Raw genomic sequence first — 18,799 nt, 5'->3', positions numbered from 1 at the left:
TCCGGAGGCCAGAACCGGACTGGAGCAGCTGTGGAAGGTCCGAGTGGAACTCTCGTTTTCGGCATCCGGTCTTCTGCTCGAGGGAGATCAAATTGTCGTGCCCCAATCCAAGGTGAGGGAGGTGATCACCCTTGCCCACCGGGGATACCAGGGTGCGCCAAGACTAAGGCCCGCCTAAGACTGAAAGTGTGGTTCCTGGAACTGGAACGTAAAGTGGACGACTTTGTGGCGGCCTGCGCCTGGTGTCAGGCGGCGTCTCCCCTGCAGCGTGAGCCTGCCATAGAAGCGATGCCTCGGGGGACGCGACCCTGGGAAGTTGTTCATGCGGACTTTGGCTCCACCATGATGGGCACCCACTTCCTGGTGCTGGTCGACGAATACTCAAGATACCCGGAAGAGGAATTTGTGGAGTCGGTGGCGTTTGAGCATGTGGTGGTGGCCGTAGAAAAGGTGTTTGCAGCCCATGGTTTTCCTCACACACTGTGCTCGGACAACGGGGCGCTGTTCCACAGCGAGCGATTCTCAGAGCTAATGGAGAGCTGCGCGGTGCTACACAGGAAGATCACAACCCTATAGCCAAGGGCAAACGGCAAAGCCGAACGGCTGATGAGGACTATGAACAAGACCTTTAGAATCGCCCAGGGCCAGGGGCAATCGCTCCAAAGAGCTCTCTATCAATTCCTGAGGGTGTACCGCACCACCCCATATGCCTCCACCGGAGTGGCCCCGGCAGAGGCGTTATTCAAACGGTTTTCTCAGGGCTGTTACCGGAAGTGGGGGAGAAAGAACCGGGGGTAATCGACAATCAACAGGTCAAGGCAGACCGGCGAGTGAGGATCGAGCAGGAAAACATCTGGCAAGGACTTCGCCCGCAGAGGCTGGAGTCGGGCGATGAGGTCCTCATTCGAAATAGACACCCCCATGGAAAGCTCTCCCTTCCGTATGAGCCGAGCCGCTGTACGTCGTTGCAGTCAAGGGATCCATGGTGACTGCCTCGGACGGAAGGTCTGCGGTAACCCGCAATGGGAGCTTGTTCAAGAAGCTAGGGGATCCGAGACCTGACCTGCCCCCTGATCCGGACTTAAGGGTGGTTCCTGAGGACCAAGGAGAGACACCCTGCCTGCCTGAGTCCCCGGCCCGGACGATGCCTATGGACAGATCACCCGTGCCGGAGGTGAGCGGGAGGTACCCCCAGAAGGCTGGGCGAGGGAAACCCGCTCACCTCAGCGACTACGTATTGGGACATTTGTCTGAGCATCCTGATGGTGAGAACTGTTAAATGAAGGGACCCGGGTGGATGTCAATAAAGGGGTGTTTTGGAACTGGGTCTGAGATGTGGTTATCGTTGCAGTGTTAGTTGGTTTGCAGTGTCTAGTCTTTAAATGTTTGTTGTTGTCCTCCCGAAAAAGGAGGAGTGTGGCACTGCCCGATAACGGGGCACACATACGGCGGCGTGACGTTGCACGCCGTGCGTGCAGCATAAATAAACGGGGCGTTCCCGGCCGCGCCAGTGCGACCGGGAAGCCCGAGCCAGAAGGACGTGTGTGGTGTGAGTCCTTGTGTGCTGGGGGGTTTATGCATACATGCCAACATTTCAACCCACCTGTGCGGGAGATTACGTCTGAAAAATCGGGAAACAAAGATGTTCCCAATGTTCCCAATGGAATGTATTGGGCAAAGATTTCTTTTAGGCGGAAGAACGTGAAAAATAGCAATATTTTTCACTGAAAAATTGGGAGTTTCCCTCCTAAATCGGGAGGGTTGGCATGTATGCTTACGGGGATCGCTGGGGGTCAGGACACACCCCCAACAGGGACCAATTCCGTTGGTGACTGTGGGCTATATAAGTACCGTTAACATAACATAACATATATCAATCATGCCGCCAAAAATATGGCCAACAACTTAAAATAGAAACACTGATGTGATGGGTTGGAATATCCCGTCACCCAAGCAAACTCGGTATAAATTATAGATCAAATAAAAATGGTCCTTTTTAGAAAAATAGAAACCCTTCAGAATAAAATGGGAAAATGAATCGGATACTTAATACGCCTACATCTGGGAAAACACATGCGTGTAGAATTGTGACGTTTTGACAAATGTCTGCATCCCCCTTTGGACAAACAAATCCGACCAATCACGAGTTCGAACAAAAAAAAGACAATAATATTCGCTTTTGCCCTGCCAAATTAACTAACTGTTATATATACTTATGTCTATGTTCCCATGCATTCCGTTCCACCAGAACGGAGAACGTTTGTCTCTTCGTTTCACCACGGAACGTATTGTAGATTCCCTCCCTGACTGATGACCTCCCACCGATACCTACAGACCCAGTACTTCCGCAGACTCACACGTCGGCACAAGCTGGCACAGCGAACACCGTCCCAACGATGAGGGATCCTCAGCCAGAAGCCTGTCGAGAAGGAACCGCATTATCATCCAGAATTCAAGAATGATTTTGTTTATTATTGATCAGCATCTGTTCACCCGTCCACCCTGCATTTTTCCTCCCAGTTTCCCCCCCTTCCCTCCTTCCCAAAATTTTTTTGTTTCCATAGATAAGGAGATGTTATATATACTTATGTCTATGTTCCCATGCATTCCGTTCCACCAGAACGGAGAACGTTTGTCTCTTCGTTCCACCACGGAACGTATTGTAGATTCCCTCCCTGACTTCCCCAGCCTCCGGAGCGTAAAATAAAGCACCCACATACCTCCACGGTGTCGCAGTTTATTACACTAACCCAAACTCTGGGGAGACCAAAGTATCATTGTGATGTTTTTACACCTTCCACCACTGAAGAGGACCTGGACGATAAGCAGTATTTAATATTTAATTTAGTTACCTATCTCCACCCTTTAATGGGTACCTGTTTGGTGCTGTTTTGGAGTTCAGTGGCCTTATTCTAAAATCTGTGCATGTTCAACGCATAGCGTTCCACCCGGAAGTTTGCGTGTACTTTAGCTTACGTGAAGTTTCGGTTTCGTTTCTTGTACAATGAGTCGATGAGTTGCGGGAGTGGTCACAACTCACAAGACGGCCCAGAATTAAAGAAACAAAACATAAACTTCCACGAGCGGATGGATGAACTTTGTCATGCTTGGTTTCTATCGGTCAGTGTTGTAGCAGCAGCATAATTTGTCTTTTCGTAGGGTAAGTTTATGGCCGTACGTTCATGAAATGTAATAATAAAGTGCATCCATCTATGTGGTCATTGAGTACTGTTGGGCTCTTTGTTGACGAAAACAGGCATATTAAGATTGGTGAAGATTTTCTAGTTACACGCTGGGCAGGTCTGCCTGCTAGAGTTCTACCCCATTCCCTCTTCTGAACGCTGCTGGGCAGGTCAGCAGTACATGTTAATGTTAAAGGTCATTTGTATGCGCATTATCACCACCGAAGTGGTCCCCCTGGCAGATCTGAAAATGAAAGAGGGGCGAGGAGAGTTAGTAGGTAATAAAGCAGTGATGTGCTGTTGGCAGCTTCAGTTCGGTTAACTCCGTTGGCTGAGCTTGGCTGTGCTTTTCGGTTGCTATCCTTTGTGTTCTGTTGTGTAAGGCTATGTGTGATTTGTTTTGATATTGCGGTGTAGTGAAGTACGTGCGGTGTGGTTTGCTTTGGAGGTGTGGTTGTGTTTGGTTAGCGTTTGAGAGGTGTATGCAGAAGGTTGAGATTTTTAGTGGGTTGGTTAGTGGCACTGCTATTTAGGCTAATATTCACAATCCTGTCTAGATGTGACACAAGCCAATATTCACAATCCTATCTAGATGCGATGCAAGATAACATTCACAATCCTGTCCAGATGTGACGCAAGCCAACACCCACAATTCTATCTGAGTGTGACACCGGCCAACATTCACAGTTCTATCTAAATGTGGCACTGGCCAATATCCACAATTCTGTCTAGATGTGATGCAGACCAATGCTCACAATGTTGTTCGCCGGTGGCTAGCATAGTTAGGGTACAGTTCATCTAGATGTGAGAGATGGCTACACAATACAGTTGACAGTTTAGTGGATATATGTGTGGTTAACAGTTGCCAAAGGGATTATTACGTCATGCAGGCTGTAACATAATGGGTGGTGGAAGGATATGGTAGGAGAGAGGTGGGCCCCTTAGTCATGGATTGGATGGAGGTGAAATGTCCTTGGGAGCTCAAATGGAAACATGTAGAAATACACAATTCAAAAGTTTGGGTAAAAGAGACCTGGTAATCCAGAGCTTGTGGTATTGGGCTGTGAAAAATAGGTGTTTGTGTAGAAAGATATAAAAATCAAGAGCTCTGGATGGAGAGGCATGTAAATCAAGAGTGCTAGACGAGGAAGCATTTAAAATTAAGAACTTTAGGTGAAGAGGCATAGAAAGAAAAATCTCTAGGTGGAAAAGCATGGAAATAAAGATCTTTAGGTGGTGAGGAATGGGAATACGTTCCTGTTCATTTTTAGTTTGGGCTATTTAGCTGAAACGGTTGAATCAGAGTACAGATAGGGAGGAATGGCGTATCGGAGGAGGGATACACAGCCTGTGGGTATTGTTTGGACTTTTGGCAACACATTGACTGCCTATAGCCATGCTTTTCCCTGTGGATATTTCCACCCAATTCCTGCCCCTCACTGCCCAAAACACCTCTTCATTGGAACTCTTTGAGCTCGCTTTATTCAAGCTTTAGCATCAAACTTTCCACTCAAAGTGTCTGCCAGTGTTTTTTCAAAGCAGTCTTCTGAGAGTGAATGACTTAATTGGAGCTGTAAACTGTGCTACTGGTGTAATAAAAATTTCTTAACCAGATCAGCCTTCAGTTACTCGATTCATAAGCACTCTGTGTGTCCTTCACTGAATTCCTGTTAAAAACAACCATTGGCAAAGCTAACAGTGTTGGCTTCTGTACAGGTTTTAAGCATTTGCCAGGCACTGCTATTAGATGCCTAGGTACTTGCACTATTGTGCATGTGCTACCACTAATGGCCAGTTACTACCACTACGGCTGTTCCTGGCAAGTGTCTTTCCCATGCCTACACAAAAGCCCAAACTGTTAGCATTGCCAATGCTTGTTTAAAAAGGTGGTAATGGGGGTATCAAATAGAAGCTCTATCCCGGAGACAATACCATTCCTGGTCCTGCTCCTGGTCTTGCAGACCAGCTAGCGGTCACAGAGAGCTACCTAACCAGGCTAAGAATTTCAGCAGGTGCTCCTCCCACTCAAGGAACTCCAACTAACATCGTGGTCAGGTGCATTAGGTTTGAGGGCCAGCCGTCACCTGCCATTCCAATAATGTAAGACTACCCAACATAACCCACAGAGAGGTAGGCTTAGAATCAGAGTCGGTTAAGCATTTGCTGCTGGGATCTGTAGGTGATCTGCAGGGCACAGGTTTATATCCCAGCCAGGTCAACTTGGTTTTCTATGGACTGGTTAATACTCTGATGGGAGACCGCCCATGAATACCAGGTGCTTTAGAGTTTTCATCACTCAGACAGCAGTTTGCACAATTTACTGAGTTGCTGCCTTTGCACCAGACACCAGGGTTTGAGGAGTATCTGTGAATAACGTTATCACATTGTATCTTCAATTATAATTAAAATATCTTAGGGTAGATAACTAAATTCACAGTGACAGTCAACCTCCATCTGCTTTGGCCACTTCCCGTTTGCAGCTCTCGCTCATTGTTCAGATGACAGCATCTGCTGGTACAGTATAGAGACCGTGTGTTGTCCTTCGGATATATCATACCATGCGTCCAGCATCCCCCATGGGTCCTTGTCAACCGGGAGTTCAGACCATCTTTTCTTGATCTTCTGTACTATACTGTTGTGTAGTATGTACTGACCGCTATGTATGTCGTGCTCCACCATCAGCTGTGGGAATTCCACCCATTGTCCTTCCCTCCTCAGGTCTATCTGAGCAACGCCTTTAGCCTCCCACCAGGATCTATATATTGCAAGGGTACCTGTATCTGGGCCTACGAATCCCGTGAGGGGGATCTGTGCGGAGTAGTTGTCCTGTGCCCCCCGGAGTCTCCATGCTTTGTGCCACAGGGTCAGGCCCAGCTTGAACATGGTAGGTAGGGCCTTGGTCAGGGTCTTGTCGATCCATAAGATTTCCCTCAGGTAATATTGCTTCAGCGCCAGCTGGAAGAGTAGTGAGTCTACTGAGCTCTCATCCCCCAACCATCTGACCACAAACTGCAGTTGTCGAGCAAGGTAATACTGCTCAAAGTCCGGCAATCTGATGCCCCCTGCTTCATAGTCTCTTTGCAAGGTGTTCAGCGCAATCCTATTCCTCTCTCCCCTCACAGGAATTCCCGTACTATTGTTTTCAATTGTGTAAAGAATGCCTTGGGTATGACATGCCAAATGTTTGTGAAGTAGTACAGGATGTGTGGCAATACGGTTATCTTCAGCAGGGATGCCCTCCCCATCATCCCTAGCGGGAGTGTCTTCCAGAAGATCATGGACTTCTGCGTCTTCTCTAAGGCCACTCGTGTATTGAAGTTATGTGTATCCAGGGTATCGCAGTGCACTTTTATCCCCAGATAGCGGAAGGAGTGCAGTGCCCATGTGAGTTCCAGGTCTGGCAGTTGATTCAAGGGGACCCTTCTTAGGTCGGCCAGGGGAAATAGTGAGGACTTATCTTTATTGACAGCTATTCCTGAAACTCTGATGTAAGAGTCTATCGCTTCCAATAGGCATGGTAGGTTTTGCCGTGGGTTCCCCACGAAGAGGAGCATGTCATCTGTGTATAACAAGATTTGATGTATAACCCCATCTATGTCTATCCCAGTGTCCCTGTATTCGGCTCTAAGAAAGGCCGCCAATGGTTCAAGGGCCAGTATATATAACATTGGTGACAGTGGGCAGCCCTGCTTTGTGCCTCTATAGATCCTCCAAGCCTCTGAGATATGCTTCCCAGTTCTCACCCTTGCTCTGGGATTCTTATAAAGTAGCTTGACCCATCTGAGGAACACCTCCCCTATCCCAAAGTGCGCGAGGATGCTCTGCAGCCACTCCCAATTCACAGAGTCGAAGTCTTTGACAGCGTCTAAAGACGCTACAGCCCCTTCGCCCTGTCTCTGGTTCGTTTGGTCCACCACATGGTAGAGTCTTCGTAGATTCCATGTCGTGTTTCTGTCCCGGGACATAGCCCGTTTGGTCCGGGTGGATTAATGTGAGTGTGACCTGCTTGAGCCGGTGGGCGAGCACTGCTGTAAGGATTTTGGAGTCTTGGTTAATCAGGGAAATCGGCCTATAGGAGGCGCAGTCTAGTGTTGTTTTCCCCGGTTTCAGGATGGGTATGATGACCGATTCCAACAGGCAATTGCCCCTTTTCGAACGCCTCTTGATCATATGTCCAACAGTCTTGATGCTAAGGTACCCTTGAATTCCTTATACAACTTGCCCGGGTACCCATCAGGTCCCGGGGCTTTGCCAGATGGTAGCTCAGTAATTGCTGTCCCCAGCTCTTCCACCGTGAGGGGATCATGAAGTATTTGGACCTGCTATTCCACAAGTTTTGGGAGTCTGATCTCCACCAGGGCGTCGGCTATATCACCCGTCTCTGCCGCTGGGTTAGGAGCATACAACTCTTCATAGAATTGTGGGAATATTTTGTTAATACCTTCTTGGGTTGTAACCTCCACCCCTGCTTCGTCCTATATCACATTAATGGGTTCTCTCTTGTGCTCCTGCTTGGTGAGCCAGGCCAGGAGTCTGCCGGGTTTATCCCCTTCCACGTGCAGCTGCTGTATGTATTTCCCATAATCCAATCTCGCCCAGATCGCGACACATTTCAGTCTCAACCCGTGAGTTCCCCAGGCTCTTCCCCAGTTATACCCGCTTTACATTCAGCCGCTTCTATCTCTCTCTCCACCTCCCCGAGATCTGCCAGGGCGCGTCCCCTTAGTCCTCCCGTTTTCCCTATTGCTGCTCCCCTTACCACTACGTTAAAGGCATCCCAGATTATACTGTTACTCTCTACGCTACCCACATTGTGCTCGTAGTAATCATCTATCGTGTCTTGCATATGTTCCTGGAACTCTCCCACCTTTTAATGCTTCCACCCTGAGCTGCCACGTTGGAATAGGGCCTTCCTTGGGTTAGTGGCCATGTCGCTAGCAGTGGTGCATGATCTGATAGTGTCTGTGCCTTGATTTCAATCCCTGTGAATTGGCCAAGAGATTCCGTGCCCGTGAATAGATAATCTATGGGCCTCATTACACGGATGGCGGTAAGGGTTAACGGTCACCGTTAATGGTACCGGTGACCGTTAACCCTTACCGCCTTACTACGAGGTCCCTTTGCGGGTTGGAGACTTTAACGCCTGCTTTTTGCAGGCGTTAAAAACCAACCCGCAAAGGGACCAGGGAGCTAATTACGGTACCGCGATTTGCGGTGCCGTAATTAGCACCTTACCGCCTTACTACAAGGTCCCTTTGCGGGTTGGAGACTTTAACGCCTACTTTTTGCAGGCGTTAAAAACCAACCCGCAAAGGGACCAGGGAGCTAATTACGGTACCGCGATTTGCGGTGCCGTAATTAGCACCTTCCCCATTCCCATTATGCCCTATGGGGCAAAAATGGGAATGGGGAAGGGCAATGGGGGAAGGGGGAATTACCGCCCCACCAACCTTGGACTAGGGCGGTGTTAGGGAGAATTCTCTGTTTAGGCTGAATTTCCTAACCTAGTAAGTCCCCCAGCAGCTTTGCTGGATTTCTGGAGTTTGTTTTTTTTCATCCTGCCAAGAGTGAGACTCTTTTTCTCCCACTCTTGGACATGAATGTGTGTAATTCCTTTGAATGTCAATGTGTTCTATGGGCTATGGGGTCTTTTACTCCATAGGGTTTCATATGTTTTGCTATGTTTGTTACACCGCACCCTCCGTGCCGTAGCACTGGGGCGTCCTAGCGGACCCCCATCATAGACTCCATACCCGGGGACTGACTACTGTCTCCCCGGGCATGTGAAGTCACCATAGGCTTTACTAGACCTAAATTTACTAACAGAACTAGTACAAACCATCCTATTGTGGGCGTACTAGTAGGGGTAATTTGATTACTCCTGGGTCTGTTATTCGAGGGGGCACTGTACCGTCCCCCCTCGTCGAGTTTTGGCTGGTGGCAGTGGAAACTACTTGTTATATTCAACCCCGAATGTAACCCTATGGGATTCGGCCCATTTTTGGAGATTGATACTTTTTCTCGTTAATCTCTAACATACCACCGGTCTACTTATCTTAAATAAGTCTATCGGATGGGATTTTCTGCCAGAACTCGGCCTTTAAAATGGCGTCTGTGTTCGTCTCTGTGACTCCTAAACCAAAGGTTGAGCCCTTTGTTCCACTTTTGGCAGGCTTCTGTACAGAGACCCTCCAAAGTGGTGCCATTCTGTCTGGGTTACCCCAGGGGTGTGGGAGGGGGTTTAGGCACCCTGGACCGAGTTGCCTTGCCAACTCCGGTCGCACTCTGGTGTGATTGGCCCAAGTGGTGAGCCTCCCCGCTCACCACTTAGCGTGTTTGAGTGACAGCTAGGCTGAATGAATGGGGGTTTTCTGCATAAAGCAGGGCTTTTGGGACTGGATCTTGAGAAGTCGCCACAGGACCTAAGAATCTGACGAGGGTAAAGCTGAGCCGACCTGCAACGACGACACCTCCGGTGGAGCCCTGCTGAACCGACTCACCACTTCCCGACGGCAGAGGAGATCTCCATGCCGGAGAGTCTCTTCCCCTGACTGGTGGGAACAACCAGTCCCCTTTGCTTTTTCTTCGCACCAGGACGCAGTGGTCGAATTGCCCGTGCAGAGCACATCGGCAACCGGATAGCCACTACCCCTGCACCGCGACCAAAAGGTGGTGCCTTGTGACGGAGCACTCCGCGGCTGGTCTCTTCCCTGGTGGTGCAACGATCTTCAACTTTCCTTCGACGACGAGATCATCTCTTCTCTTGGCAAAGACCGGACGTGCATCCACCACCAGGAACAACTGCCCCTGCCGGAGCTGTCTCTCCACAAACAAGGTACTGTGTCTGCCTGGCTTCCCTTGTTGCCGGATAGAGTGAGGTGTCTTAATCCTCGCCTCTCCATAGGGTCACCTCCAAGCCTTCTCTAGCGTGTTGTTCTGAACTGGTCCAATCTGCCGATAACAATTTGCTACAAAGACTCGAACGCATTTCCACTAAGATACTTTTTGGGACATATCGCCTTGCCTCTCTCCAAGTGGGCCTGGCCTCTGAACTTTGGAATCTACAGTGGCTCTTGTCTTCTTGCCTTGCATCTTTGTTCTTACAAGTATTGGTATCGAGTTGATTTCTTAACCCGCCTTTTCTCTCCCGTCCTAACGAATACTAGAGTGCCATCTAGGTAAAAGCATACACCTCTGTCTGCAAATAAGTGATGCCGTTGAACCTAGACTTGTCGAACTATTGTTAGGGGGATTGATCTTTTTCTAATAGTAATTGCGATTGAAGTTGTTTGCCGTATTAGTGCCAGAGTGTTTTATATAGATGTGTCGTTATAAATAAATACCTTTATATCTTTACACCGAAGCCTTGTTCCGTGTTTGCTTGTTCTACTGTGTAAATTGACCTATTTTGTATACTCCACATACTGCCTAACTTTTCTTGAGGGAAGTCTGACTGCTCAGCTACAGCTACCAAGTGAATCTGTGTGGTACAGACTGCTACCAACTGGGTTTACTGCCAAACACCTGTAGTCCTAAATCTTTTGCAGTGGTCCCAGAGGGAACTGCACAGGTTTCCGCCTAACACTGGTGTACAGCGGTGGGATTTGTATCGAGTATACAGTTTAGAGTGCTTTTCGACACTTTAGGATAACTAACCACAAAGCTTAGCACTAAAAAGCAACTTTCAAAAACATGTCTACTATGGAAGCTTACAGTCAAGAATCCTTGTCAGGTGAAAATACTGAGAGTTTACGAGTTCTCTGTAGGCAAGAGAGTCTTTCTGTAAGGGGCAAGAAGTTAGAACTAATAGAGAGATTGCTGGCGAACCAAAGTCTGGGTACTGGTTCAGAGGAACCAATTTCTCCAGCAAATGTAGATAACAGTGATGGTGTTGATCTAAATCATAATTCTGATGATAGTGATGAAGAGGCTGAAGAGGAAGGAGAGGATAACAAAACTGCCTCCCCTGCTCCTCTACCTGCCTTACCAGCTGTACCTATGGGGCCCATACCAGGTCCCACATGTAACCCTGCTTATTTTGAACTTGAAAAAATGAAGCTCGAATTAGAATGCAAACGGTTCTTGGCTCAATCTGAACGAAACCAAGAGCTCAAATTCAGACGGATGAATGCCCAGGCTGAGCAGAAGCAAGCTGAGTTAAGACTCAGGGAAATAGAACTTAATCACGAGTTAGAGATGAAAAAGTTGTCTGTGGAAAATGCTTCTCTCTCCTCTGGTTCCTCTAGGAGCTCCAGTCCCAAAAGACCCCGGATGCCGAAGGAATTAGTGGGTATGTATGAACCGAGATTGGATGTGTTGGATTGGTTAAAACTGTTTGAGTACAATCATGGGCTCCAGGACATCACCGGGAATGAGTTACTTCCCTGATTGTTCTCTAGGCTCCCCCCTGTTGCGACTGATGTGGTAATGGAGTTGGGGGAGGCGGATAAGACGGATTATGAAAGTGTGAAACTAGCTTTGATAGCTAGATTCGGGAAGACCCCTTCTCAGTATCTTAAGAGGTTTAGAACCCTCAAAAAGCATGATGGTACCCCTTGGCCTACCTGGGTGAGTGAAGGGTTGAAAAACTTAGAGGAATGGATTAAGGGTTACAAAGTGAACACTTATGAGGGTATGAAGAATCTTTTTATGTTGGAGTCTATTTATGATGCCTGTTCTCCTGAGCTCAGACAGCACTTGGCTGATTCGAATTCCCAGAAGCTGGCAAAGGCTGCTGACTTATGGGTTGCCAACCGGGCTACTCATAAGGATTCTGGGGCAACTCAGAAAAAGGATGAGGGGAAACAGCCTAAAAAAGACTCAAAAGAGAATTTGAATAACTCAAATTCCAAAGAGGGCCCCAAACAAAACCAGAAGGGTAAGCCACAAGGAGAACCGCAGCAGAATAGTGTGTCTTCTGGTGCCAAACCGGAAGGAGGCCAGAACAAGCCACCATTCCAGAAAGCATTCGGTAAATGCTTTGTTTGTGGCTCGACTGACCACGTGAAAGGAGATCCCAGATGTAAGGGTAAACCTTCAGGGGTCCAGCTTGTCTCCTTAGCCTTCGCTCCCGAGGAGGAAGTCCAAATGGCAAGTGGAAACTTTCTACTGCTAGCTGATGAACCCAGCAGAGTCTCAGCCCGCGTTTCTTTAGTATCTCTGGGGTTGTGGGAACAACAGAATTTAGATGTCTATAATTCTATCCCCGATAATACTAAAGAGTATTATAAGGACAGTGTCCAGGTGAATGGTCAGGAGACTCCTGCCATTAGGGACACTGGGGCCAGCATAACTGTGGTGGATAAATCGTTTTTTCAGGCTGAGGATGTTGCTAAGGCACCCAAACGCCTCACCAAGTTAGCTGGAGGGCCTGTGCAGATGCTTCCCCAATTACCAGTTCTCATCCAGTGTAACAACATGACTGTAAAGATACCTGTCAGTATACAGAGTGAGGTAACAGGACGCATACTGTTGGGTAACGATTTGAAAACTCTCAGAGTTGTATCGCATACTCCCAGACCTCCTAGTAAACGGTTACAGGAGCTAACCAGACCTGCAAGAGAGAGGACCATGCGCGGTACTCTCCCGGAGATGATGAAGAAAGAAATCACTCCTGCTCCACTGGAATTGTCGGCAGCTGTCTCGAAGAAATCAGAAGCGAAAGGGAAACCTAAAACCTCTACCCCGAAACCAGCAGCCAGCACTTCAGTGCAGTCAACAAGGACTTCCCCGCGGTTGTCCAACGTTACACCCGTAACTCCACCTCCAGCTGAGGCTGAGAGGGAGGTACAACCCTGTGTGGTAGAGTTAGACTCTGAGGAAGAGCTAATGGAAGGCCCGGAACTCATTGGAGATCTGGATCCTGTTGACCATCCTGAGCTGCAGTCTTTACTGGCAGAAGGTGGACCCAGCAGGGCAGACTTCAGTAAGGGACAGAGAGAATGTCCAACTCTGGAAGGTCTTCGCCACCAGGCAGAAGCTCAGGCTGAAGGGCAAGAGCCTGGGAAATACAGGTTGCACTGGGAAGATGGCCTCTTCTACAGTGAACCGACCGAGTCTGCACCTGGAGACTACAAACGACTTGTAGTACCCCATGCAAACAGACCACAGTTCTTGCAGTTAGCCCACAAGATTCCTTTGGCTGGTCACTTGAGTTTCAAGAAGACTGAGGAAAGGCTCTCTCTCTACTTCTATTGGCCGAAGATGGGGGCCGAAGTGGAAAAACACTGCAGGAGCTGCCACACCTGCCACACCTCTGGTAAGGTTGGCTCCAAGAATGTGGCACCTTTAGTGCCTCTCCCAGTTGTGGGAGTCCCATTTGAGAGAGTAGGGATTGACATTGTTGGTCCCCTTGATCCTCCAACCTCCTCAGGCAACAGGTTTATACTTGTTGTAGTAGACCATGCTACTAGGTATCCTGAGGCAATTCCTATGAGGACTGTTACAGCTCCGGGTGTGGCTAAGGCCCTCCTTGGTATTTTTACTAGGGTCGGGTTTCCTAAGGAAGTAATCTCTGACAGGGGGTCAAACTTTATGTCCCACTACATGAAAGCCATGTGGAAAACCTGTGGAGTTACTTACAAGTTCTCGACAGCTTACCACCCACAAACCAATGGGTTGGTAGAACGGTTCAACCGAACCATGAAGAGCATGATAGGTGCTTTAGAAGAACCCCTTAAGTGTAAGTGGGACCTTCTACTGCCATGCCTTCTCTTTGCTTATAGAGAGGTCCCTCAGGAGGGAGTAGGTTATTCTCCCTTCGAGCTCCTCTATGGTCATCCCGTCAGAGGTCCATTGGCCCTGATTAAGGAGGGGTTGGAGTGTGCTCCTTCCCCCAAGCCAGTCAGAGTGACTGACTACGTGATAGGTCTCCGGAAGAGAATGTCGCACATGATGACGGAATCAAGCGATAACTTGAAAGCTGGACAAGCATTGGTCAAGCACTGGCACGATCAAAAGGCTAACATGGTTGAGTTCGCTCAAGACCAGCTCATTCTCGTTATGATCCCAACAAGGCAGAGGGCCTTGCAAGACAAATGGATGGGACCCTTCAGAGTTGTGGGTAAACTCGGAGAGGTCAACTATCTGGTGGACTTGGGCAATCCCAAGGAGGCTCCGACAGTCTTCCACACCAACCGACTCGAAGCGTATGTCTCAAGTCCTGATGTAGGAGCATTGCTTCTGGCATCATCCGAGGAAGAAGAAGAGAGTGAAGCTCTTCCGGATCTCCTCAGAGGCTTACCTTTGGACAAAAAAGTTGAAGGAGTAAATCTCTCTTCAAATCTGACACCCGAGCAACAAGAAGAGTGCAAGTCTATGTTAAATTAGTTTGCCTTTCTGTTCTCGCTTTCACCAGGCTTGACCCCTTGGGGCCAGCATGACATACTCAATGGTGACTGCCAGTCAAAAGCAGAGGATACCGAATGTCAGAGAACGTACGAACCCACATCAAAGGTGAGGTCAGCAAGATGCTCGATCTCGGGGTAATAGAGTCCTCTACTAGTCCATGGTCTAGCCCAGTTGTGTTAGTACCAAAGGCCGGATCTAAAGAGCTTAGATTCTGCGTGGATTATAGGGCTCTTAATGCAGTCACTAAGACTGATGCCCACCCTTTGCCAAGAACAGATGAGTTGGTGGATAAACTTGGCGCCGCCAAGTTCCTCAGCACATTTGACTTGACGTCAGGATATTGGCAAATAGCCCTGACAGACCATGCCAAGGAGAAGACTGCATTTTCTACCCGCGTTGGCTTATACCAGTTTAAGGTAATGCCTTTCGGACTGAAGAATGCACCTGCTACATTTCAACGGATGGTAAACCAGGTTCTGAATGGAATGGAGGACTTCTGCATGGCATACTTGGATGACATAGCAGTGTTCAGCAATTCCTGGGAAGAACATGTAACCCACCTGAGAGATGTTTTGCAGGCTCTTGGACGAGCCAATCTGACCATAAAGGCGAGTAAATGCCAAATTGGACAGAGTAAGGTAGTCTATCTTGGACATGAGGTAGGAGGTGGAGAAATAAGGCCTTTGCTCAGTAAGATTGAAGCTGTGCAAAATTGGACAACACCTACTACTCAAACCCGAGTGAGAGCCTTCCTAGGCCTCACTGGGTATTACAGGAATTTCATAGAGAACTATGGGACCATAGCTTCTCCACTGAATGTCATCTCCTCGCCCAAATTTCCTAAAAAGGTTAGATGAAACGAGGAGTGCAATCAGGCTTTTGAAAACCTGAAAAAGACTCTTTGCCAAGCCCCAGTACTCAGAGCTCCTGACTACCGGCAACACTTCATTGTGCAGACAGATGCTTCGAATGTAGGGATAGGTGCCGTACTCAGTCCACTGGATGGGAAAGGTAGGGAGCACACCGTTTGCTTCATCAGCCGCAAGCTGAAGGAACCTGAAACAAGGTGGGCAACAATTGAAAGAGAGTGCTTTGCTATCGAGTGGGCTCTGAAGAAGTTTAGGCCGTACTTGTATGGTTCTACTTTTGTCATTCAGACTGACCACCAACCCTTGAGATGGTTAATGCAAATGAAAGGGGAAAACCTAAAACTATTGAGATGGTTGATCTGCCTGCAAGGGTTTGATTTCACCATTGAGCACAGGTCAGGGTGTCACCACCAAAATGCTGATGGTCTCTCTAGGATGTATCTCATCGACTAGAGGTATGAGAATCACCCAGGAGTGGATTAAATCCTCCTGTCCCTTAGTCTGGGGGGGGGGCGAGTGTTAGGGAGAATTCTCTGTTTAGGCTGAATTTCCTAACCTAGTGAGTCCCCCAGCAGCCTTGCTGGATTTCTGGAGTTTGTTTTTTCCATCCTGCCAAGAGTGAGACTCTTTTTCTCCCACTCTTGGACATGAATGTGTGTAATTCCTTTGAATGTCAATGTGTTCTATGGGCTATGGGGTCTTTTACTCCATAGGGTCTCATGTTTTGCTATGTGTGTTACACCGCACCCTCCGTGCCGTAGCACTGGGGCGTCCTAGCGGACCCCCATCATAGACTCCATACCCGGGGACTGACTACTGTCTCCCCGGGCATGTAAAGTCACCATTGGCTTTACTAGACCTAAATTTACTAACAGAACTAGTACAAACCATCCTATTGTGGACGTACTAGTAGGGGTAATTCGATTATTCCTGGGTCTGTTATTCGAGGGGTACTGTCCCGTCCCCCCTCGTCGAGTTTTGGCTGGTGGCAGTGGAAACTACTTGTTATATTCAAGCCCGAATGTAACCCTATGGGATTCGTCCCATTGTTGGAGATTGATACTTTTTCTCGTTAATCTCTAACATCCCACCGATCTACTTATCTTAAATAAGTCTATCGGATGGTATTTCCTGCCAGAACTCTGCTTTTAAAATGGCGTCTGTGTTCGTCTCTGTGACTCCTAAACCAAAGGTTGAGCCCTTTGTTCCACTTTTGGCGGGCTTCTGTACAGAGACCCTCCAAAATGGGGCCATTCTGTCTGGGTTACCCCAGGGGTGTGGGAGGGGGTTTAGGCACCCTGGACCGAGTTGCCTTGCCAACTCCGGTCGCACTCTGGTGTGATTGGCCCAAGTGGTGAGCCTCCCCACTCGCCACTTAGCGTGTTTGAGTGACAGCTAGGCTGAATGAATGGCGGTTTTCTGCATAAAAGCAGGGCTTTTGGGACTTGATCTTGAGAAGTCGCCACAGGACCTAAGAATCCGACGAGGGTAAAGCTGAGCCGACCTGCAACGACGACACCTCTGGTGGAGCCCTGCTAAACCGACTCACCACTTCCCGACGACAGAGGAGATCTCCCTGCCGGAGAGTCTCTTCCCCTGACTGGTGAGAACAACGAGTCCCCTTTGCTTTTTCTTCGCACCAGGACGCAGTGGTCGAATTGCCCGTGCAGAGCACATCGGCAACCGGATAGCCACTACCCCTGCACCGCGACCAAAAGGTGGTGCCTTGTGACGGAGCACTCCGCTGCTGGTCTCTTCCCTGGTGGTGCAACGATCTTCAACTTTCCTTCGACGACGAGATCATCTCTTCTCTTGGCAAAGACCGGACGTGCATCCACCACCAGGAACAACTGCCCCCGCCGGAGCTGTCTCTCCACAAACAAGGTACTGTGTCCGCCTGGCTTCCCTTGTTGCCGGATAGAGTGAGGTGTCTTAATCCTCGCCTCTCCATAGGGTCGCCTCCAAGCTTTCTCTACCGTGTTGTTCTGAACTGGTCCAATCTGCCGATAACAATTTGCTACAAAGACTCGAACGCATTTCCACTAAGATACTTTTTGGGACATATCGCCTTGCCTCTCTCCGAGTGGGCCTGGCCTCTGAACTTTGGAATCTACAGTGGCTCTTGTCTTCTTGCCTTGCATCTTTGTTCTTACAAGTATTGGTATCGAGTTGATTTCTTAACCCGCCTTTTCTCTCCCGTCCTAACGAATACTAGAGTGCCATCTAGGTAAAAGCATACACCTCTGTCTGCAAATAAGTGATGCCGTTGAACCTAGACTTGTCGAACTATTGTTAGGGGGATTAATATTTTTCTAATAGTAATTGCGATTGAAGTTGTTTACCGTATTAGTGCCAGAGTGTTTTATATAGATGTGTCGTTATAAATAAATACCTTTATATCTTTACACCGAAGCCTTGTTCCGTGTTTGCCTGTTCTACTGTGTAAATTGCCCTATTTTGTATACTCCACATACTGCCTAACTCTTCTTGAGGGAAGTCTGACTGCTCAGCCACAGCTACCAAGTGAATCTGTGTGGTACAGACTGCTACCAAGTGGGTTTACTGCCAAACACCTGTAGTCCTAAATCTTTTGCAGTGGTTCCAGAGGGAACTGCACAGGTTTCCGCCTAACAGGCATTCCCCTTTCCTCCAAGGCGGTGCCGGTATTTTACCGGCATGGACCAAGGTGCTAATAGCACCTTGGTCCACCGCCGTCAGTGTAATGAGGCCCTATGTGTGTGAAAATCCCATGGGGGGTGCTGTGGTGTGTGTACCCTCTCCTTTGTTCATGTACCTTCCTCCAGACGTCCTCTAGGTGCAGTTGGATCAGGATCGTTTGTAGAGCCTTCGCTGGCGGTGTTGGCTTCCTGTGCTTATCATCAGATCTGTCCATAAGTGGGTCCAGTGTGCAGTTAAAGTCACCTGCCCAGATGAACTTCACCTCTCTGTATTGGGCCAGCCTGGGTGGTATCTTCCTGAAGAACTATGTTGCATCATGATTCAGGGCGTACGTTTTTATCAAGCATATCTCCCTGTTCTCCTGCATAGCCTGTACTATCACAAGTCTCCCTTCCGGGTCGTTTTCTTGCTTGATCAATTGAAATGGGACCCCCGGGGCAACCCATATCAGGACTCCCCTGGCGTAGTTAGAGTATGTTGAACTGTACATTTGCCCCCCCCCCATTTCTTAGCTACCTTTGGTTTGCTTCCCAGGCACTAGGTGAGTTTCTTGTAACAAGGCTATTTTAACCTTCATCCTGTTCAGCCATGCGTACACTCTGAGTCTCTTGACATAAGCTTTGAGTCCTCTTTCATTCCAGGTTGCGATGGTTACCTCGTCCAGGCCCATTTTCGTTTTGTGCACTCTGGGCCAGCTTTTCCCCTGTCCTTTTGTGAGCC

The 18,799-nt window shown here is 48.5% G+C and overlaps 1 protein-coding gene across 2 annotated transcripts in view; it reads left to right on the top strand.

Moving 5' to 3' along the window:
• Positions 1-3,011: 3,011 nt before the first annotated feature.
• LOC138566489 (three prime repair exonuclease 2-like) overlaps positions 3,012-18,799 on the top strand; it is a 176,633-nt gene continuing 160,845 nt past the window's right edge. For both annotated transcript variants that reach the window (XM_069643857.1, XM_069643855.1), the window contains exon 1: positions 3,012-3,160. The gene's annotated coding sequence lies outside the window, so the exon portion shown is untranslated. The remainder of the gene's footprint in view (positions 3,161-18,799) is intronic.

Source organism: Ambystoma mexicanum, chromosome 2p, assembly GCF_040938575.1.
Source record: "Ambystoma mexicanum isolate Mex_15411 chromosome 2p, UKY_AmexF1_1, whole genome shotgun sequence".
NCBI classification, from domain to species: domain Eukaryota; kingdom Metazoa; phylum Chordata; class Amphibia; order Caudata; family Ambystomatidae; genus Ambystoma; species Ambystoma mexicanum.
Note: the sequence above shows the minus strand (reverse complement) of the source record. Positions and strands in the feature narration are given on the sequence as shown.